Here is a 22,310-nt window from a genome sequence, read left to right as displayed (position 1 = left end):
CCTCTGGAAGCTGTTGGACCCTGTGAACAGGGCAGATGAAAGGTGGGGAGAGGAGAGAGGGCCTTCGCGAGTCCGTCAGGCTGACTGCACAGGCGACGAGATCTTTTCCCTCTTTTAGCAGCAGGAGTGACTTTGAAGGAAGGCCTGGACCTGACTCCCAGGGAAGGAGTGGGGGGCAGCACCCTGCAGTCACCAGGATGGACGGGACGGGACTGGCGTGGAGACCACAGATGGGGGGCAGTGATGCATCCCCCATCAGCCCTCCCGGACTCCAGCTTCTGCAGTCACGCCTGGTCCTCGAAAAGTAGAGCAAGCTCGGCTTGACCTCCCGGAGACCACCCCTGCCTCCCTGGAAGCCCCCATCAAACCCCGTGGGAGCAGTGCCTCCTCTGGGACCCCATGAGGGTCACATCCGGTGCTCCACACAAGGTGAAGTCTCTGATTTTGTACACAATCTTCGTGGCCTCCTTGGAGTCTCGGTGCTCAAGGGAGCACTGCTTTTAACAGTTTTGGTTTATTAAGACAACCTGGGCAAGACATCACCCTTCCTTTTGTATTGGTCCCTATACCTGGAGTTTTAAAAAGCTGTAGAAGAGATTCATTAAAAATAAAAACATATGTGCCACCTACTATCTTTTGAGTCTGGCTAGAGCAATGTGGGGGGACTGACCAGTCTTTAGAAGTTAAAAGTGCATACATTATTTTTAAAAATGACATTTTGGGGATGCCTGGGTAGCTCAGTCGGTTAAGCATCAGACCCTAGCTCAGGTCATGATCTCGCAGTTTGTGGGTTTGAGCCCTGCGTCATGCTCTGTGCTGACAGCTCAGAACTGGAGTCTGCTTGGGATTCTGTGTCTCGCCCTCTCTCTGCCTCTCCCCCACTTGTGCTCTGTCTCTGTCTTTCTCTCTCAAAAATAAATAAAATGTAAATAAATAAATAAATAAATAAATATTAATTAATTAAATAAATTAAAAAAATAGGGGTGCCTGGGTGGCTCAGTTGGTTGAGCATCTGACTTCGGCTCAGGTCACGATCTCGTGATTCATGAGTTTGAACCCCGCGTCAGGCTCTGTGCTGACAGTCGGAGCCTGGAACCTGCTTCAGATTCTGTGTCTCCCTCTCTCTCTGCCCCTCCCCTGCTCGTGCTCTGTCTGTCTCTCACTAATAAATAAATTAAAAAAATTTTTTTTAATTAAAAATCACATTTTTATTGTTTTCTCACAGCCTAAAATTGTTCTCATGTGCAATTTCTCTGCTGGTGACAGAAACCCAGATTGTGCCCGTGGCTTTGCTCCCTGGTCTTTCTGAGGCCATTTCTTGGACGGCCAGCGGCCTTCGGCTGATGGCTGGGTGTCCACCTGCCATCACAGTGACAGTCTGCTCACACAGAGGTCCGACTCCTGCGGGGAGAGGTGGCTCTGGGTAAGGCCGCACCTTTTGGGAAGAGGCAAATGCTTAAGGGACATAAAGGTGCCGAGAGTGAACTGGGGGGGGGGTCCTCATTCAGTGCCTGCGGCCACCATGCCCCCATTTGTCATGTCACATGACGTGTCATTACCACTCTGCAGGATGGATCGGCTCACACATGAGATGTTCTGGAAATCAGAAAGAGAATTAGAAATCAATACAAATAGTGAGACAATTACATGCCTCCTTCTCGATCATTTCTCCCCTTTGGTGTGTGGGGGGTGGGATGCTTATTACCTCCTTCGTTTCCTGCTGGACCTGCCAAGAGCAGGGCTGCACACGGAGGGAGGGCAACTGTGTGTGTGTGTGTGTGTGTGTGTGTGTGTGTGTGTGTGCAGACAGGTACTGGGCACTTCGCACGCAGTTCCTGGGGAGACCGATAGTCCTCAGTGACTCACGACTTCTCTTCACGTAGCAAATGACCCAGGACCCCCTGGTTCCTGGGCAGTGGGTCAGCTCTACATCACTGTCAGCTGCGGCTGCTCCCCGGGACAGCAGTGGTCCATGTGGCTTCTGTGCTGATAGAAGACACTGATTTGTAAGATTTAAATAAAGGAACAATTCTTCCAACATCGTATTCACACTTATCTGCCCACATTTGCATGCATTTTCAGATGCGTATATTTAACGTACATACATGTAAATGTGCTGGACAGACATATGTTTCCGTCGTCCTTATTTCCTATGGCTTGGCTCGCTGAAAAACATCTCTCCCATCTTGTCACGACGTGGGTGTGAATTCGCTGAGAGGAGGGACAAGCCCGCCCGAGAAGGGCAGAGCTCTGTAAGAACTTTTCTATTCTAGTCGCTTAATACTGCACTTTGGCCAAATACTCTGCCCACGCATCTCTGAGGAAAAGCTCTGACCACCCATTTCTGAAAATATCTGAAGACACAATTAAGTGGAGCAGGGAGAGGGCCGGCGTGGAGGTCAAGGGCTCGGTTTCTGAAATCTCGCAGAGCTGGGCTCCGGGCTCTGGTTGGCTCCTGGTGGGATGCGTAAAAGCTGGCCTGGCGCCGGGCCCGGAGCCCTCCGACCCGTCAGCAGGGATGGGCAGCGGCCCCTGAGCACCCTGCGTGGGGCCGGTCGAGGGCACAGAAGGCAGGTGGCCCCAGGACCTTGTCTCTGACTCGGGCCCCAGGCCCCGGGGCCCCACAGTGGATCCTCTCCCCCATGGTGGCCGTGCGGGGCTCATGTGGGTGCAGAGACTGTCCTTCCTGCAGGAAGGGCTGACCTGTGCTCCTTCAGGTGTCCTCGGCCGCCGTGCACACCTGGAACCCGGGATGGTTCTATGGCTCCCTCCTCGTGTGGAAGTGGTGAGTGTCCGTCAGTGTTGACCAAGCCCTGTCTGTGGACACGGCGTCTACCATTTGCTCTGAGTTTTGCTGTGTCCCCGGGGCCTGCTCTGGGCTTTCCTCGTGTGAGCCCCCCACCAGAATCTCACTGCCTTACTGGCCCTCCATCCAGAGCTTGTGTCGTGGGGCCCAGGGGCAGGGAGGACACCTGACCCAGGTCCCGCAGGATTTGCACCATCACTGCTGACCTTCTGACTCTTCCCACTCGAAGAAGCGTCATCGTGCTGTCCCAGCTGGGGCCGCAGCAGGGAGCACGGGGCACGTCCTGGCACGAGGCTGTCTCCCACCAGGTGACCGGGCAGGGCATGTGGTGTGGAGGCCCAGGCCCGGTGTGCACCTGGAACTGGGTTCACGGGCCACGTGGAGGTCCCCCGGCCCCTCCTGCAGTTTCTGAGAACGGCAAGGTGCACAGGTGGGGGTTACACGCTCTCGCTGCCGGGCTGCCCCTGCACGTGACCCGCAGGCCATGTCACAGCGCCCAGGACGCCCCAGGGACACGGACAGGCGTCCTCCCAGCTCTCCTACTTAGCGTCACGACCCCCGACAGCTCACCGAACCCGTCTAAGAGGAGTCTCCCTGGGAGAGCTGCCCTGAGGATTAAGTAACACACGTCTGGAGGCACACGCATCCCGCACTCGGCGCTCGGCGCTCCGCCACCCTGGCCACCCTCCTCCTGGCACCACGTCCTGCCAGGGCGCCGGGCTGCCGGCCACAAGGAGCCGGGGGAGGTCTCATCTCACCGCTGTGCGCATTAGCGTGAGGTCAACACTCTGGGTTCACGTGGCCACGCTGCCCAGATACTCGGTCAAACACCAGCCAAGACGTTTCTGTGAAGCTAGTTTTTAGACGTGACCAGCATTTTAATCGGCAGCCTTTGAGCAAAGCAGACGATCCGCCCAGATGTGGTTGGACCGCATCCGATCGGTTCAAGGTCTTAAGAGAAAAAGAGAGAGGCCAACAAGAGTTTCCCTCCCACCGGCCTCAGCTCCACCTGGGAGCTGAGCAGGTCCATCCTGCAGGTTTTAGACCTGACAGGCCCACAAATGCATGAGCCAAATCCTTAAAATAAGCCTCCTTCCTCCCCCCTACCGGCGCCGTTTCTCCGGAGACCCATGGCCGATACACCACCACAGAAGTTGGGCTTGACGGTCCTCTATTTTCTGTGCCCATCCCACGCCCAGGCCCTTCAGTCACTCGTCCAAAGGGCATCTACTTACCGGTCAGTGGAAGATGACCAGTTCCGTACACAGACATCCAGGCACCTGAAAATCATGGTCACTGTTGTTGTCACGTAAGACAGGGAGCATAACACCTTGGTGGTAAAAATCATTAATTATTTCTCAGTGGGTCGAACGGTAATGTATAAGTTTATTGGAACCTTGGCGATGAGGTTGTCGTCAAATTGTAGTCAACACCTCCATTTTCCCACTGTGCGCCTGTGCTGGTAACAAGGTTCTCAGTACACAACGTGAAACAAGCGAAGCGTGTTTCCTGTTGATCTGTTACTCGTCGTGTCGTCGGCCACCTTTCTGGAAAAACCCTCGGCTCCCTAGTCGGTGATGTCGAACTTCACCACGCGGGCCGCCATTTTCCCGAGGCACTCATTCCCCCAGACACTCAGCACGGCACTGACATTTCTCTTCCAGTCAGAGGGTGTTCCCATCCTGTACAGGAAGTCCAAGGTCTTGGGCCTTTTTAGTGTTTTCAGGCTGTACTCCATCCTGCTGATGGGTTTGTACTGTTGCCACTGCATTCTCCCAGGACAGGAATCTAAGGCTCATGTAAAACCCTGAAGGTGCTGGGTCCGTGTCCGGTGACCTGCTCTCCGGTGTCTGGTGAGTGTCGGTATTGCATCCAAGTCTCCTGAATGGACGAATGAGTGAGTGAATGAATGAACAAATGAATGGTGTTGGATGTATGAATTGCTTTTGAATAGATACCAGCATGCGGTCAAATTATGTCCAGGTAAGACTTCCTGGAACGTAAAAATTATATGTATACACGCGTATATGCATACAAATACGTGTGTGTATCTGCACTCAGTGTTGATAGCACGCAAGAAGTCAGGAATCCAGCTTCCTACCCGGCTGGCAAGCCCCCCACGTCCCCATCGCGCCCACACAAGGTACATTAGCTGCCACCCTAAGAAATGCATTTATGTACGTCATACGTTTCATATGTAACTTCTGAGGGAAGAGGGAAAGATCTTTTTCTGTTCTGTGCCTTTCCCATCACACTATGTAAAACTTCTTACAATGAAGCAAAGTAGTGAGAACTATCCTTGCCAAGTCGTACTTTAGAAAATCCCTTTTCGCTGATCATGAAATTTTGAAATAATACTCCGTTAAGTGTTTCCATTCTGGAATAACAGACTTCGGAAAAATTAACATTCTTTTCCATATGTTGAATTTGAATGTAATGTAATCTGTGATCACAGGGGAGGAAGACAGGGATAATTAATTACATGAAGTATGTGCAGAAAAGTTTGAGAGGAAGCGTTTGCAATGGCTCTGGTGGGCGTAGAAACATCAGCAGTGAGAGAAGGGGCAGCTGGTTCACGTTAAACCAATTCCAACTCCGAATACGAAAACTTAAGTTCTCCGTGAGAGAATACAGATCGTGTACTCAGCATCACTCCGTACAGCGCGATGGGACATCACCTGGCCCGAGGCCGCGTGCGTGTCTGGACGCCCCTACGCCACCGGCAGGGCGTGAGGACGTCACGCAGTCCCATGGGCTTCAGAGACGTGGATTCACTCTTTGCCAAGATCGATCCCCATGCCAGATTCTGAGTCGTCTCTACGGAAAGGAAAGGGAGACCCTGGGGAATGCTGAAGACAAGCAGCCCCGGGGTGGAACAGACATAATGGTGGACGGTCTCTGCATTGGTAATCGATGCTGGCGCTGGGGGACGGCGAGAACGCGGCCCTCGAAGACGAGAAGGGGCAGACTCGGAGCACTGGGTGGCATTACGGGCAGTCACCTGGACAGGCTCTGGCGACACGCAGGCCCTGGGCCACTGCCTCCCCACTGCCAGCCGCGATCTCCCTGTTCGCCTGCTGGTCCCGCAGCCCTGAGGACGCCCGCAGCCGGTGAGGGTGCTCTTGTCCTGGGGAGTGCTCCACCTGCCCTCGGAGTCAGGGTGGTGAAGACCTGCTCACATTACAAGGAGATAATATTCAAAATCCAGCAAGCCTAATGGAAATTGTATTACATGTCATGTGGTGATGTGAGTCTACATAAGGCGACCGGTTATATCCTTAAGTATTCACGTTGTTTACCGTAGTGCATTTACCATTATTCTTAGCTCTTAATGAGCTCATTCTGCAAAGAAATTTTGGAAGAAAAGAGAGGATGGAAGGAAAAAAAGAATGATGTGTTCGTTCAGGATTCCAAATAAGTTCTGGAAGGATCACAGCACGGAAGACTGTCACGTTCACTAACTTCACAGCCTTGGGAGTCATGAGCGTCCCCACATGCCAGGTACTTCACAAGAAAGAAAGGAAACCAGAGGGTATAATAAATCACAACTTTGGGGTGGACTTGGAACTTAGAAATCATCACGTATGAAAGCGTCCGCGTCCGTGCCCCTCACGGAGTAGGTGTCCAATAAACGAGTTACTGCTGAACACGCTTCTTTGACGGGCCGGGCGCAGTACGAGGACCCCAGGTGCACCTGGGGGGAGAATTCACATCACCAACCATGTACACGCGGGAAGCAGAAACCACCTGTGCGCGAGCACTCTGTGCAGAGACTGACTCGGCGGTAAAAGGACCAAGGAGGCCGCTTGCTTAGCCGAATTTCCTGGCAAAGGCATTGGCATTGGAGCCGCAGCCCCGGGGGCTGCTCTCTGCTGTCATTTGAGCACATGGGGCCTCATCACCCTGAGCTCTGGCTCCGTACCTCAGGCAGCGGGAGGTTGGCCCCTGAGCTCCGTGGCCCGGAACCAGCCCCTTTGCCCTTAGCGACACATTGTGTCTCTTAGGACCTGACTCGGGACGGAGACCAACATACTGCGGACTGGCGAGTCCTCTGAGTGTACGTCAGGGCAGCATTTTCAGAAACAAGCTCTGCTAATCAGAGATCTCACGTCAAACCCACATCCAAGAAAACTAAATCTCCGTACAGAACATAAGAATATCAACTTAACCGGGAACATCTTAAGAAACAAAAGAGAATATGAGTCTGGCTACTCCTTCAGTTGTAGCTGGAACACCATTACCCATTTTAAGTGAAAAGCTAAGAATAGGGTTTGTCCCCCCTGAGAACTCCATGTATTCACGATTAACCAAAGCCAAAGCAAAATGGTCAGATCATTATCTTCATCACCCTCATTACCGCATGTACGCGAGACCAGCGCAAGCCCGTGGGGACGTCTGTAAATGTGACATTGGCTAGAAAGTTCTTGCCAAGATGCCTGACTCCAAAAACATGACTGACTTACTTCCATTTTCCTAAACTCTTTTGTAAATGATTAGAATAAAATAGCACTTGTCTTCTTAAAGCTCAGGGCTTAACTCTTACGTAAAAATGGGCTACCTCCTGACATGGGAAAAGACTTTGGATGTTGACTTCACTCCACTCCCTCCGTGCTGGTCTGCAAATGCCTGGAGGCTGGAGGCTGAGGCGAGACCAGGGGCGGCCCCATGTCTCTGAAAAGCCCGTGAATGCAATTCAGCATAGGGTCCCGAGCTTCTACTTTCCCGACCCCGAGGGGGGCAGCAGGCAGGAAAATGCACCAGAGACCTTTCAGGCGAGCCTCGCCAGGATGAGAGTTAGGACCGTGTACACGTGGCAACACGAAGAAGCGGGAGGCGCAGGATCCCGAGTTGACGGACATCAGTGAAGGGATGTGGCCCCTCCAGTCGCCCAAATACATCGGGTGAAATCCAGCTGAGCCCCACTGAGCGTCCGCTGGGTGAGGGGGGGCCGGGGGCTGGGCTTCGCGGGTGAGCCGAGTCTGAGGGGGACACAGTGCCACTGCGAAAGCCGCCACAGGGGCTCCAGAGCGTGGGTGACGTGGCGGGAGGGTCCAGGGAGGGGGACAGAGTGCTGCCCCAGCGTGGCGCTAGGCGGTCTCGGGGTGGAGGCTGCGGGGCGAGTGGGCGCACTGGGGCTGCTGTCTGGGGAAGCCCCGTGGGGTCAGAACGGAGACCCTCGAGGCTCTGCCAGAAATGCAGAGCACAGGTGCAGTCCGCCAGCCCACTGGGGAGTCTCTGGGGTGCCCCGATTTGTCTCCCCGCGGGTGACGCTTTGAGACCCCAGCATCTTTGAACCCGAGGTTCTTCCTGGCGACTGGGATCCGAGCTCAGCACGCACAGCCCTTCACCCTCCCCCAGGGACCCCATCCAAACCGCCCCTGAAAAAGTCCAAGTAACAAGATCCGTAAAGCCACTGCTTACACAATACCATCCACGACAGGAATGTGCCTGGGCATCCGCAAACTCCAGTTACAACAGAGGAAAACATCAGATTGACAACACGGAGGAGATCGGTACAGCGAGGGTACCACCACAAATAGTACCCAACAGGTTGGATGTTCGGAAAGAGACACTGCTGCCCCAGGGCCCTCCGCCAAGTAATTCTGAACCGGAATTTTTTTGTTTTTTAAATTCGCCTGAAAAAGAAAGAACAGTGAAGTTGTAACAGCCTAGTTGAAAAATGTGAGTATGTGTGGTAGTGTTTGCCAGGCTGTGGAGTGTGGACCCCTGAGGTCACCTGAGACCTTCCTGAGGGATGGCTGGGGAGCACGGCAATTTCCGTAGTAACACTGAGACGTGAGCGAGGGGCTGAACCGTGTCCCCCAAATTCACATCTTAAAGTCCTCGGACCTGGTCCTTAAAACGTGACCCTACTTGTAAATAAGGTCATTGCAGACGTAAGGAGCTAAGGCAACGTCACTAGGGTGGCCCTAACCCAAGGTGACCAGGGTCCCCCAAAAGGGGGCGCACAAGGAACACGCCATGTGAGCACGCAGGCAGAGCTCGGAGAAATGCGTCTGAGGAGCAAACCCCGGGAGCTGGAGGGAGGCTGGGGCACACTCCCCCTCCCAGCCTCGGAGGGGCCCACCCTGCCCACACTCCCGGCCAGAGGCCCTGAGGAGATGGCCTCCGGTTGTCCCAGCCCCCGGTGCCTCACTTGCTTAGGGCAGCCGCAGAGGACTCGAGCCTGTGACTGTTCTCCTGTGTGTGCAGTGCTATTGCCCGACGTGACACGACGCACGAGAACAGCGTCTAAGAGACTCTGTGTGTGTCTGTTCTTTGCATTTTCTAGAACATTCCAGGTTTAGAGTATAAACGTGTGTGCTTTCGAAGAATAACTCAGCTTTTTTCCACCTCTGCAAAACTGTTTGGATTCAGAACCATCGAAGCATCAAAGAAAATCTGTGTCAGGGCTCGACAAGAAACAGGAATGGTGCTGGAATATTGGCAGCCTTGGGCCACCCTCCCGAATCTCACGACTTTTCCTAGAGCGACGTCAGCAACAGCAGGGGGAGGGCCGCGGCCACCCGACAGGACGCAGGATGGGGCAGCCTCACGCTGGCCCGCCGCCGGTGAACCGTCCTGTGGGGCACCCAGCGCCAGCCCGGTTGAAGAAGGTCTTTGGAAAAGCGGTCAGACCATTAATTTGACCGCATCCATCCCGGCTCCTGAGCGTGCGTCTGTGTAATCTGTCAGAGCGGGCAGCGTGCGCGAGGTGCTCCCGGTACACCCTGAAATATGACGTCCCCCAGGGAAAGCACAGGTGCTGCTATGGGTGCTGTTGGGAAAACCTGCCGTTTCCTTTCCAAGGGACGTGGTGGTTACGGAGGAGGACTGGCCGACCGGCACCGATCGCTCAGACTTGGGGATCAGACAGATGCTTCCTCAGAAGTGAGGGGGTGACAGCCCTCTCAAGGACCACAGCTTGTTGCCAAGCTGAGCGTCCGAGTGACAGTTGGAACTCAGACGACTTGATTCTGCCCCTGTGAGCCTGCCAGCTGCCCCACCCGTGAGTTTTCCAGCGTCGGTGCTAACATCAACAAAAACGACTCCTAACAGAAGGTCTAATGAAAAGTGACGGCATTTGGGAGATCCACATGTAACTCCGTGAACTGCTATTTCCCAAACAACCACACACGATGCTGTAAAATGACGCGGGGGCAGCAGGTGCACCACAATGTGCAATAGGGCAGCGGAGGCCAACACAGAACCCGGCCCTCGCACGTGTGGGGCTTCCGCGCCCACCCTGCAGCTCACCGACCGGAAAATACCACCCAGAGCTGCCACCGTTACTGGAAAGGCTAGTTTCATGGAAGGGATCCTCCCTCTCCTAACTACGTACCTGAAAGGTACCCGACATTCTTTGCATACGTTGATCAAAACATCCTCTCGGAGCATCTGGGTGGCTCAGTCAGCTGAGCGTCCGACTTCGGCTCAGGTCATGATCTCGCAGTGAGTGAGTTCAGGCCCGCGTCGGGCTCTGTGCTGATGGCTCGGAGGCTGAAGCCTGGAGCCCGCTTCGGATTCTGTGTCTCCCTCTCTCTCTGCCCCTCCCCCACTCACCGTCTTTCTCTCTCAGAAATAAATAAACATTAAAAAAAAATCCACGCAGACCCAACACGAAGGCAGGAAGGCGGCGCTAGCTGCCTCTAAGCCGACGTTACACTGTCAACAATGTGAAATAACACCAACTCTTGTCACTAAAGATTGTTCGGCTTGAAGATTATATTCATTTTTCATTAAACGTTATTTGTGTTGACAAATAACAAGCAGGTTTATTTACGTGTTTTTAGTACAATAATAAAAATGTTTTAAAATCTCTTCAGTTTTAATTTTAATGGGATAAATATCAAAAGACATAGCCCACTTTATCGATTCATTTCCTTCTCCCACTAGAGAATAATTCATTCTTACCTTTGTTCTTTTCTGAATTTTTAAGTTCAGGTCTTGGGGGGCACTTAGGTGGCTCAGTCAGTAGAGCGTCTGACTCTTGATCTCAGCTCAGCTCATGACCCCAGGGTAGTGGGATCGAGCCCCGTGTCAGGGGCTCCACTGAGTGTGGAGCCTGCTTGGGATTCTCTCTCCCTTTCTCTCTCTGTCCCTCTACCACACTTGTATGTGCTCTCTCTCTCTAAAAAAAAATGTAGATCTTGAAAAAACTAAAAAAAATGAAAAGTAAAAAGAAATGTAGACCTTGCCCTGGAGTTAATATTTTCAACCTGGATAAATTTTACTTCATGTTTAAATTCAGTGTACAAAATTAGTATCAAATGTTGCATTTGAACCAGATTTCCATACAAGTGAATTTCTATATAGGCTGATAACACCACGATTCAGTATTCTGCAACTTGATGGTCACTTCTGAGCAGGACCGTCGGGTCCCCAGCCTGGCCATGGTGGAGGGAGGCACACATATGCCACTCTGCACCTTCCCCTCTGGGATGGGTATTGCTTGTCATGTGTGGTTTTTCCAAAGTGAATTTCTATTCACTGTAAGATTTATTTTATTTTTCTTTAATTGCAACATTTCATTTGTTTCATATCCAGCTGTTCTTACCCTAAGGAAAGAATAAGGAAATTATTCAAATTCAGCATTCCATTTCAATTTTTTAATGTTTATTTGAGAGAGAGAGAGAGAGAGAGGCAGAGCGGGAGCAGGGGGAAGGGGCAAGAAAGAGAGGGAGGCACAGAATCCGAAGCAGGATCCAGGCTCCGAGCTGTCGGCACGGAGCCCAAAACGGGGTTCGAACCCACAAACCTTGAGATCACGACCTGAGCCGAAGTTGATGCTCAACTGACTGAGCCACCCAGGAGCCCCTCCATTTCAATTTTTAATAAAATACACTGAACACTGACCACTGGGGGAAAAAGAGCACACAGTTGTGATATTAACATATTCTTCTCCCTCCTACTTCCCTCCCCTGGGACCCACGCTCAATCCCTGAGCCGTGAAAAACAAACCACAAATACGGTTTTGTTTTCCTTATTACTGTCTTTTGCTTACGCTTCTCTCTCTCCGTCTCTGTCCTTCCCCTTTGCCAGAGAGGGCACTTCTGGTCGACCAGCATTCCCAGAGGGGACCCGGGTATGGAGAGCTTCTCACAGCTGTAGAACGGCACCTTTCACGGGAGTTTCAGCTCCTTGGTGCATCAGTCAAAATTCTGTGTCCATGGCAATCATATGATGTATTTCCCCACATGTGGAAATTATCATTAAAGATCTTAGTCAGATTTTATTTGTATTTTCAAAATTAAAAAAAAAAAAAGGAACTCCACAAGCCACGGCATTATAGGTAAAATATCCCTTGTGGCCCCTGACCATGCCCGGTTCAATCATGTTGGAAAAACTGAATGTACCTTGTAGCCTACATTTACCGTCCGTAATTTCCTGTCACAAAATGAACACAGCTCTCCCAATCCCCTTGGTAAAAAACAAAAAGTGCTTTCCCCACGCAAGGGTCTCGTTTAGATTTGCAATGGGAAAATCACCTGTGTTGTAACCTTTCTTTGTTGGTGAGATTCTTAGTCATTTCTCTTCCGGTCCATTTTCACACATGACAGAAATGTCAGTTCCTGACGGCATTGGCTGTGGCCACTCTGTCAGCCTCCGGGGATACCCGTCCCCGCAGGCAGGAGCAGGGGATTCTGGGCACTTTTTCTGTATTTTGCTCTGCTCTTTGGGAGATTTGGGATTGGTTTTTGGTGGATGTTGCGGTCAGTAAGAATGCAACAATATAGCAGACAAAATAGGCGTTTCATACAAACTCAGATCCATTATCTGTGGCCGCTCCCAAGAAAAGAAATCCCCGTGTGGTCAGCGTTGACCCAGCCTTCCCTATAAAAGCCCGCGTTCTTCTTCTAAAGAACGTTTGCTGCTATTTCCACACCCATAAGGTCACACACCCGCCTACAGGTCTGCCTCGAATATTGACAACCGAGCGTTTCCTGACCAGTGCCAAAATAGTGCAATACGTTACAGCTCCCTTAATGAACCAGCTTCCCCTAAAGGAATGCCAGATGTTTTACAGGTGGCCCGAGAGAATGCCACAATTCCTAGGTTCCCGTAAATAATGGGAAAGCTGTCAAGAAGACAGATCAGCAGCGTTCCTGCCGGTTAACTCTTTGTCAACCAAAAAGCCCTGTTTTCCTTACGACAAAATAAAAGCAATGGTGGTAATGGATGACAGCTTCTGGCTGGTAGTTCTTCAAGGTGGAATAAATGCAGCTTTAATCCTGGCATTAAGACAACGCGAAGGTGCAGGGCACTGCCGCGGGGGGCACAGAATGCTGTTGCAGGAACACGAGGTCCCTCGGTGCAGTGAGCACTCAGTCAGACGAGCTTCAGCCCACACTCTCTTCTGTCTCTTGGCCTTCCCTTCAGGATCTGCTTCTCGGAGAGCCCTGACCACCGCACACACCAGCCCCAGAAGCCCTGATTGCTCTCTCTACGCACTTGCTTTTTCTAGAAATTTCACGTAAATGATACCAAAGAACATACCGTCTTTTGTGTCTGCCTTCTTAAATTCTGCATAATATTCTTTGCTATCCATCAAGTTTGCCAAATGCACTCACTGGTAGTTGGTTTTTATTTCATGGGTAAATGATATCCCACGGGTTGCCTACCCCCCTGAGATTTGCTTATTCCTTAGTCTTTTGATGGATATTGGGGTTGTTTCCCATTTGGGCTGTTATGAAGAATGGTCTGGGCAATCAGATGCAGGTCATTGTGTGGACATCTGCTTTTGAGTATCTTGGGGTGTATTCATCAGACCCCACCACTGGATCATAAGCTAAGCGGATGCTTGTTTTGGAAGAGACTGCAAAACTGGGGCGCTTTGGTGGCTCAGTTGGTTGAGCGTCCGACTTCGGCACAGGTCATGATCTCACAGTTCGTGAGTTCAAGCCCCACATCGGGCTCTTTGCTGACCGCTCAGAGCCTGGAGCCTGCTTCAGACTCTGTGTCTCCCTCTCTCTCTGCCCCTCCCCCGTCCATGCTCTGTCTCTCCCTCTGTCTCTCAAAAATAAATAAACATTAAAAAAGAGGAGAGAGAGGCTGAAAGACTGTTTTCCAGAATGGTGGCACCATTTTATGACTCCACCGACTACGTGTGAAGGTCTCCGTCTCTTCCCTACACTGAGTGACACCACACGTCTGGGTTATGGACATTCAGCGGGTGTGTGGTGACAGCTCATGTGGCTGGGCTTTGTTTTCAACGGGTAAGATTCTTGGTTGTCTGGTGTTCCTTTTATCCAACACTTCCTTACTTTCCGACTTGCAAAGCATCTGTCAAAAACTCTTCCATTTTCACCTGTGTGTGTGTGTTGGGCTATTGTGAAGATTTTCTCTTTATCACCGGCTTCAGCGATTTGCTTGCCGTCTGCTTTGGTAGACATCTGTGGTGTGTCCCTGTGTGTGTGTTGCTCCTTCCACTTAGGATTCATTGAGTTTTCTGGATCTTTCATTTAGAGTTTTCATCAAATTTAGAAATGCTTTTGACGACTAGTTTCTCAATGACTCTTGTCTCTTTGGGAGACTCCAGTTATACGTGTGTTATAACTCCCGATGTCGCTCTACAGGTTGCTGTGTTCTTGTTGTCCCCCCGTCGTGGCTCTCCGTGTGCATCGTTTGGGATATATCCCAGTGTTCTTTCCCCAGTTCGCTAATCTGTTTTAGGAGAACCCATGGTCCAACTCAGTTCTCTAGATTTGGAGAAGAGACAGGACTTGTGCTAAAGCCTGATCCCTGAAAGGGTATTGAACTACCAAATGTATAAGCTAAGGATGCTCTTGACGGCCTGGTTTTCTGCTTTTTTGATAAAGTTCTTTCGGCACACACCATGCTCATTCTTGTGTGTGTTGTGTGTGACTTCTCGTGAGCTACAGCGACAGAGCTGAGGAGCTTCAGGAGAGACCACGTAACCTGCAAAGCCTAACATACTCGCAGCTGATCTTTCACAGGGAAAGTTGTGGGAACCACGATCTGGGGAATTCTGAAGGGGCCACAACGCATGAGATGGTCCACTTTTATCACAAGTACACCACAAGTAAGTTTCCTACTTACAGGAAACGTGATGATATTTAATGCAATACTTCATGGAATCCGTAAACCTGTGTATGATTTGTTTCCTTTACTAAATTTCAATTCTGAGCAGCCTTTACCTCATTTGACTAAGTTTCCTCTTCCTCTATTAAAGGGATGCATTGCGTGTCCTCGTGAATCGCAGTGTTAAAAGGCCCAAAGAACGTACACAGTGACCCGAGTGCTTTACCTCCAAGTGACACCTCGGCCTCTTGGCTAACCCATCGCCTTGCTGCGGAGAGTCCACGTGTCTGATGGGAGCCACCTGCGGGGTGAGCTACACACGTGGCAGCCAGAGGCGTGGACTCTCGCGGGGGAAGCATGCGTGGAGCAGGATTCCGGGACTGGCATTGGTCTCCCTCGAGCCACGCTTACCTTCAGAAGTGATAAACACCCGTGAGAACTTACTGGAAAGAGGCTGCTGCTTTCTGGACTGCCACTTAGCTCCCCGAACGGTCCTGGCAAAGCCTTCGTGTAACGTGGAATCGGTTTTCTGCTGGAAATTCCTGTCGCAGATGCCACGTGCAAGGTGGAGACACAAGGAGTGTCATTTCTCCCCTTGAAGTGGCACGTCCCTCACACGCCTGCACACACGCAATGAATAGTAGAACAAGCAGGTGTGCTCTCGGGGAATACAACCTCTCCGTCTGTCCACTAACACACAAAATGCCAAACAACGTCCAGTTGTACTAACGGTGATAACAACAGCTAACAACTTTCCCATCTCTGCCTGAAGCCGGGTCTGAGCGACTGTACAACCATTCTCTCCTGTGTGTGTTCCTGTACTCCGAGGGGTAGGAGAGAACATGTAGAAAAGGTGATTTCTGTGGAATTCCTTAAATGACATCCAGCGGGTGCCTTTATTTATAATGCTCTTTCTCAGATATTTTGTTTTATGTTCTGTGACTGAGTTTTTTTTAAAAAAAGATCAATCTTAAAAGTCAAAATTGTCACAGCTAGGCTGTGTGTCTTTGGACTTTGTCCAATATGCCCTTCTTCACAATTCATGCATTTGTTTCTTTTGAAGCACTTGGGTTTCCTGCTCGGGGAACAGATGAGTGACAACAGAAGCAGGGGAGCGCACCCGATTCCTTCTGCAGAGAAAACACGCCTCACTTCCTTCCCTTCACACACGAAAGTAGCTCTTCTACTGACTCGGTGGCCAGGGGGCGCAGTCTTGACCCAGAACCCGCTGGGCCAGGGCTGGTGGCCGGTGGCCACGCATGCGTGTTGATGGACACTCTGGGCTGCCACCGGCCGCAAACCCGATCCTGTAAGCCGGGCAGGGCCTCTGCGTGACAGGGTGCTGAAGCAAGGGCTTCTCCTCATCCCCCCAAAAGCCACTGGGACCCAGAAACTTCTGGGAGAAAGACCCAGGGAGTGTTCAGATATGTGAAAGTGCAATTTCATGCCTGACGGCTCAATAAAGCATATTAAATACATTCTTTTCTTCAAATTTAAACCAGACACCTGGCTCGAGTGAAATTTCCAGTTGAGTTTCTCTCCCTCCAAGCCACTGACATTTGTAACCGTTCACATGTTAACCCAAACCACTCACTCGCTCACCTTAGTAAAAGCATATTTTTGGATTTTATGTGCTGGGATAGGACATCAAAGAATTGCCTTTATTGTCGAACTTCTACTAACCAAGTCTGAATTCAGAACAGACCTCGCTCCGCAGCAAAGGGGTCTGGTCGGCAGATGTGCTCAGTGAGAAAACAGGTGAGCTGAGAGCCATCGGAGTCTACACTGAAGCCTCCCCCCATCTGGAGATTCTAGGAAGAATCCTGTACATTTAGTGGATGGAATTTCTCTTTCCTTCGCTCAGATTACTTCCCCTTCCGGTTTCTCTTTGGAAGTGATGTCCAGTCACGCAGAGTCAAGACCGCCCGATGAAGGGTTCTCTCTGGAGGCCTCAGATTTACAGTCTCTACTGCGCTGGGGGACTGTCGCTGTGGGTGAGACAGGCTTCTCTCCAATTCAAAACATACTAAATGGAGAAATAGAACCAAAGGCCCCCTTGACGTGTGAAGAAGAAAACGTCCGTCCTCTGCCCCACCTCGCTCCCATCCCCGGCCATTCCGAGGTGACACCAGCTTTGTCTTGGGTCCATCAACCCGAGAAGCCAGCAACGGTCCTCGTTTATGCCCGCCTGGGAGCGAGGAGCGGGGGCTGCCCACAGACACCCCTGCGGCCTCGTCCGTACTTCTCTGGCCCAAATCCCTAGAAGCGCCTCTGGACATTCGAAACCCGATGTACTCAGTGTGCTGTCTCCAACGTGCATCCTCGTCCTCCTTCACCTCCTGGGACGATCTCGAAGGTGGTCTCTTTCTGTAGGTGTGTGACGTGCCCTACTTGTCTCCCTGGAAACCAGAACAATAAGCTGTTGATCCTGACTCTTCTCCTGTCCACGCAAAGGTAAGTTCTGGGAGAAACGACTGCTTCTCCTCTAGAACAAAACTAAACATCTGTAAATCAAAGCCAAAGCCTTGAGGGCATTTGTCCTAAAAATTCCAGCACAGCATTCACTTTTAAATATTCTGCACAACTGAACGAGGTTTGCCCACACGTCCACGCGGTTCCCCGAACGTCTGTTGTTAATCATTCCCCCCTCCCCAGCCCCCGCCGAGGGGTGCTAGGAGCACCAAGCCCGCTCCCCACTCCGCAAGGTGGACCGCGGTTCCGGACAGTCGCTTTGTCTTCTCTTTAAAACATTGCTGTCCACCGTCAACCATGAAGCTAGAGGGAGAGTCCTTAAGACGAATTTAGACTCGTTCAGAGGACAAGGCCTGCGTCGGGAGGGGCCGATGAGAGCTGCCACCGGCTTGTTGTCGTGGACAATGGGAATGTTCTTGATGAAAAATGTTAAGGAATTTTTCTACCCACAAAAGTTTGAAAAGGAGGAAATTGACTTAAATCAAAACAAAAAAATTAAAATGTTTCAGTTTTACGCAAGGGAAAACTTGACTGGAAAACACAGAAGTTAGCTCTTGAGGACGAGCTAGTGCTGGAGAGGAGGCTCTGTGCGGCCTTGGGCCGGGAGCAGAGCTGGGCGCAGGGGCCGGCGTGGGGGGCAGAGCTGTGGGCACAGGTGTGTGTGGGGGGCAGAGCTGAGCGCACGGCGGGGGCGTGGGGGTGCAGAGCTGAGCTGGGCGCACAGGCGGGTGTGGGGGCAGAGCTTGGCGCACGGGTGGCCATGGGGGGCAGAGCTGCGGGCACAGGCCCAGGGGCGCACATGTGCGTTCCTGGCTTCACCTGGTCTGAAGCTTCTTGGTGTGTTGGGCACCTGGGTGAATCTCACTCCCTGACCTTCCCCAGTCCTGGCAGGTGGGGGGAAGGTGAGGGAAGGCTTTACTCTAAGGGCTTTTCGACCAGTGCGAGGTAGGTTTTGTGTGCACCGAATCACCCCTGATTCCCCAGAGGACCCGGTGCTGACGGTCAGTAGATTTGTCACACTGGATGTGCCCCCTCACTCCAGTATGGGAGTGGGAGTCCCCAGATCCCAAAACCTTCGCGTCATAGCAGCCTTGTGCGGAGTTCTGTGTCGAAACAAGGACACCTGGTATGATCCGAGTAGGATCTCGTTCTTGTAATCACTCATCTGAGGCATCAGCTCAAACCCCAACATCTCTTAGGGTATATTATTTATCTCCCTTCATTTTAGCGTTTATCCACCAGTGTGCTGTGAAGGGACCACCCACACATGTCCTATGAGGTGGACGGATGCTTGAAATTACAAGCTCAGCGTTTCCCAAGTTGCCCGACTTTCAAGATCCCTGGGGGGCCCACCTGGAGGCCCTTGGGCAGGTAGGTTTGACGATTACCCAGGGCTAACTGCCAGGGTCACTCGTGTGGTCCCACTGAGGCACTGGGAGGTCAGTCCCCACAGCTGACTCCCGTGTCATGGAAAGCTGTAGTCCTCCCGGGCTCTGTTCCCTCCAGAAGTCCCAATTCTGTCCTTAAAACAAACAAATACTTTTCACTGAACCACTGTGTTAATCAAGAGACAGAGACCTCACACAAACGATGTTTTCCTAAGCAAGCAGTTACGGACTCCAGGGCCGGGTTAATGCGTAACAGCCTTCAAGACTCTGGCCGTGTTTACTCTTAACACGATATTTCTAGATGAGAATGATAAGAAATCAGTTGCACGAATCCCTTCGAACAACACCCAACCTAGCATCTGATTTTGCAAATTAAAAGCTGGCAGCTAAGACGCTCAAACAGAAAGGTAGCTTTCGCCAAATGGACGGGTCTGGAGACAGCCGACGCTGTGCCTTGGAGGTCGGGGAAAACCAGTGAGGGCCGACCTCCCGGCCAACCGCACCCCTTCAACACACCGAGGGCGTTCTCCCCCTGAATCTCCGCCAGCGCAGGTGTGCGAGTTAATTGCACCAACACAGGAAGGCAGGGGAGGCGGCCGCAATGAGAAATCCTGCGGAAGTCTGGGGAGATCGCCTCTTACCCAACGGTCACCCCACATCTGGCCACTTCAATAAAGTACAAGCGTCAGCAGCCACCTTCGCCCTGCCTGTCCCCACTGCCTTTCCTGAAGTCCCGTCTCTGCCTTCTGGAAAGTCTGTACTTAGGAGTTGGAGTTGGAGGGGAGGTAGAGGCAGTGATCAGGGAAACTTTCCTAAATACGGGACCAGGAGCGGAGTAGCCGGCACAGTTCACAGGACTCCACTGTTTTTCCAGAGCTTTGCTGTACCGCGAGCTGCCGGGGAGGTGTCTAGGATGTGCCACGGGAAGAGAGAAAGCCGGAAGGGCGGTCTCACACCCTTCGCACCCCCACACGCCCAGATTCACGCGTAGAGTTCCCTGTAAAATCTCCCTTTGGAAATGGGTCCCACTGGGGCAAGGCCCCCAGCCGCACAGACCACCTTCCCGAATCCGAATGGACGCCATTCCTTTTGGGGACGAGACGTTCTAACGTTCGGTCTCCCACATAAACGCTAAGCACGAATGACTAGACCCCTACCCCTCGTGCTGGGATGGGATTTTGCCAGAGCTCCACGTGGCCGTGGACTTGGTGTGAGTTAAGACGTTCCTTGCCCCGCGGGCAGTGGCAGGTGTGAGGCTGCTATTAGGACTCTGCGAGGAGCTTCCGTGTCTCCCGAAGGAACGAACCCAGAAAGGGAGGGAAGCCAGCAGCCAGTCCCTGGGTCCGTGGTGCAGCGTCTGCTTCCTTGGACGGGCCAGGCCGCGGCTTTCCCTGGGAGGCCGGGGACAGCAGCCACGCGGGACGCCACCGCCGCAGAGGGGTCCGCCCCCCAGACCGACTAGCGCACGGCGGACGCCGACTAGACCGACGGTATTACGTCCCAGCCAGAGGCTCCCAAGCCCCTGGGACGATTCGGTCCACGCTTTGCACGTTCTGCCGCGAGAAGGCAGAGACGGCCAGTCGGCTCAGGTACAAGCCTAACCTCGGCATTGAGGGCACAACCTCCAAAGACGGGATTGCAGGAAGGTCCTTTGTCATCTGAGACGCTGTCTTCTTTCCACTTGGCACAGGTCAGCCCCAGCTGCCCCCCTCCTGAGCCCCTCCGGCCCCCGGTCTGAGCCCCCTGTTCTCTCCGTCTCTCCTCCACCTCTCTGGACCCCTGCTTTCCTGACTGCCTGCGCCCCCGGACCTTTGAGGCTAAACCAGCGTGGTCGGACGGCTCACCTATGTGACCAGCTTCACGCCCTGCGGCCCTGCCGTCCCCCCTCCCTCCCAGGCCCTGCTCTGGCTTCTTGCAAAACCCTCGTCTTCCCTGGTGCCGTGCAGGTGCCGCCATGGCCAAGGGGCCTCCCCGCTCCTCCCTTCTTGCAACCATGGCCAAGTGTCACTCCGCGACAGGGCACAGGCCTCAGCTGCCTCCTTACGGCCTGTCTCCTGCTAGACCCCTAAGGGGACCTACCTGCCTTGGGGTCATTACCCTGTTTTCTTCCCAGATGCTCCCGGCACCGGCAGGTTGTACGTGAAACCACGCAGTGGGACTGCGCACGTCCCCACGGCCGGCCTTCTGCAGACGAGACGTGCAACTTTCTCCCTCGCCCGTCTTTCTAGGAGGACCTCTCCTCCCGCTTCCCCAACTTGAGGGTTGTCAGTGTCACGTCTGAGCTCAGGGCTTCTCCCCTTCCTCCCGCCGACTCCGCCCGCAGGCCCTGCGAACTCCTGCGAAACCCTCGTCTCCACCTGGAAGTGCTTTCTTCCCTCGCTCCTGGGCCTCACCATCCGTTCCGGAGGTGACCCCTGCCTTGACCTCTGCCCTTACCACCCTGTGGAGACTCAGGTCTCCCCCTAATGTGCTAACTCTGCTCCCTGGGCCTCTTGGCCACTGGCAAGCAAGATCCCTGCAGGGACCACAGACGCTGCCCCCAGCTTCACCCTCCGGACGGGACCGGGCACCTTGTCAGGACACACGAGCCCCCCGCCGTCCCCAGAACATCGTGACGGGGCCGGCCCTTCCCTCCATGAGCTGGCCGCTGGTCCCCGGCTCTCCAGCTGGCCGGATGAGGGATGTGCCTCTGTGCACATGCTGAGAGCTAGCACCTGAATCAGGCGGAGTCCAGAATCCGGCCCTTGAGTTTCTCCCCAGGCCTCGACAAAGCCCAGACTTCCCCCCTCAACCTTCAAGCAAGTCGGGGTCCCTTCTTCCCCTTTCTATTCTCAGCTAATCAGTCAGAGACCTACCTGTTTGCTCTGGCACGGCTCTAGGCCCTCCGGGCTGGCCTCAGGACCTTGGTTCTTCTCTCCACTCACCCTGCAGGGCCCCACCGACCCCTTTCTCTGGGCACCACTTTGTCTCACGACTCACCTTGAACGTAACAGGGGTTTCTCTGCCCTGCAATCGGCCGCACCTTCTGACTGAGCACAGTCCTCCCAGGACTGGGACACAGGCCCTCGGTGGGGGTCCCCGCGCTCTCTTCACATCTGCCATCGCACGGCCTCCTGTCTGAACGGTTCCGGCCCCAGGTCCCTTCTCCGGTGACCCGGCGAGGACTGGCAGGTAGCCCATGTGACTACACGCTCATCATGTCGTCCTAGAATGAGACGTGTCCCTCTGCTGGGCCACCTGGAACCTAACACATTCCAGAGGAACAAATTCTGCACTGTGGTCATTGTGGGATTGTGGGGACAGCACGGTTACAAACGTTCTCCTGGAGAGAAAAGAGCCATATGTAAGTAGCTCTTGACTCAAAAGCACATGGTTCCCTGGAACGATCGATCACCTTTGCTAAAACCAGACGGTAGGGGGCCCTATCGCTTCTCGCAAAAACATTAAAATGTTTTATGTGTTCCATGTGAGAAAGAATTCACTTAACTAGCTCTTGAGATTTCCCGTAAATGTCTAATTAACAGTGAGAATTTCGTTTTACTTTGCACCAAGGAAGCAATCATTGGTTTTCATTTTTTTTTTAAATCTAAAGCACGTTTACT

General features: G+C 52.7%; 1 long non-coding RNA gene across 3 annotated transcripts; it reads right to left on the bottom strand.

Moving 5' to 3' along the window:
• Positions 1 to 1,223: 1,223 nt before the first annotated feature.
• Positions 1,224 to 22,289, bottom strand: LOC123385621. 3 transcript variants are annotated; one of them, XR_006598505.1, is made up of 5 exons: positions 21,688 to 22,289; positions 3,013 to 4,687; positions 2,106 to 2,817; positions 1,706 to 1,986; positions 1,224 to 1,596 (listed from the first exon to the last, which is right to left on the bottom strand). It is a non-coding gene; the product is annotated as an uncharacterized LOC123385621 (long non-coding RNA). The 3 variants fall into 3 exon arrangements; XR_006598506.1 differs by having other exon boundaries at positions 1,224 to 1,986; positions 3,013 to 4,086; positions 4,203 to 4,687; XR_006598504.1 differs by having other exon boundaries at positions 1,224 to 1,986.
• Positions 22,290 to 22,310: the final 21 nt, after the last annotated feature.

This window comes from Felis catus, chromosome B2, assembly GCF_018350175.1.
Source record: "Felis catus isolate Fca126 chromosome B2, F.catus_Fca126_mat1.0, whole genome shotgun sequence".
NCBI classification, from domain to species: Eukaryota; Metazoa; Chordata; class Mammalia; order Carnivora; family Felidae; genus Felis; species Felis catus.
This window is presented reverse-complemented; position numbering and strand designations above follow the sequence as displayed.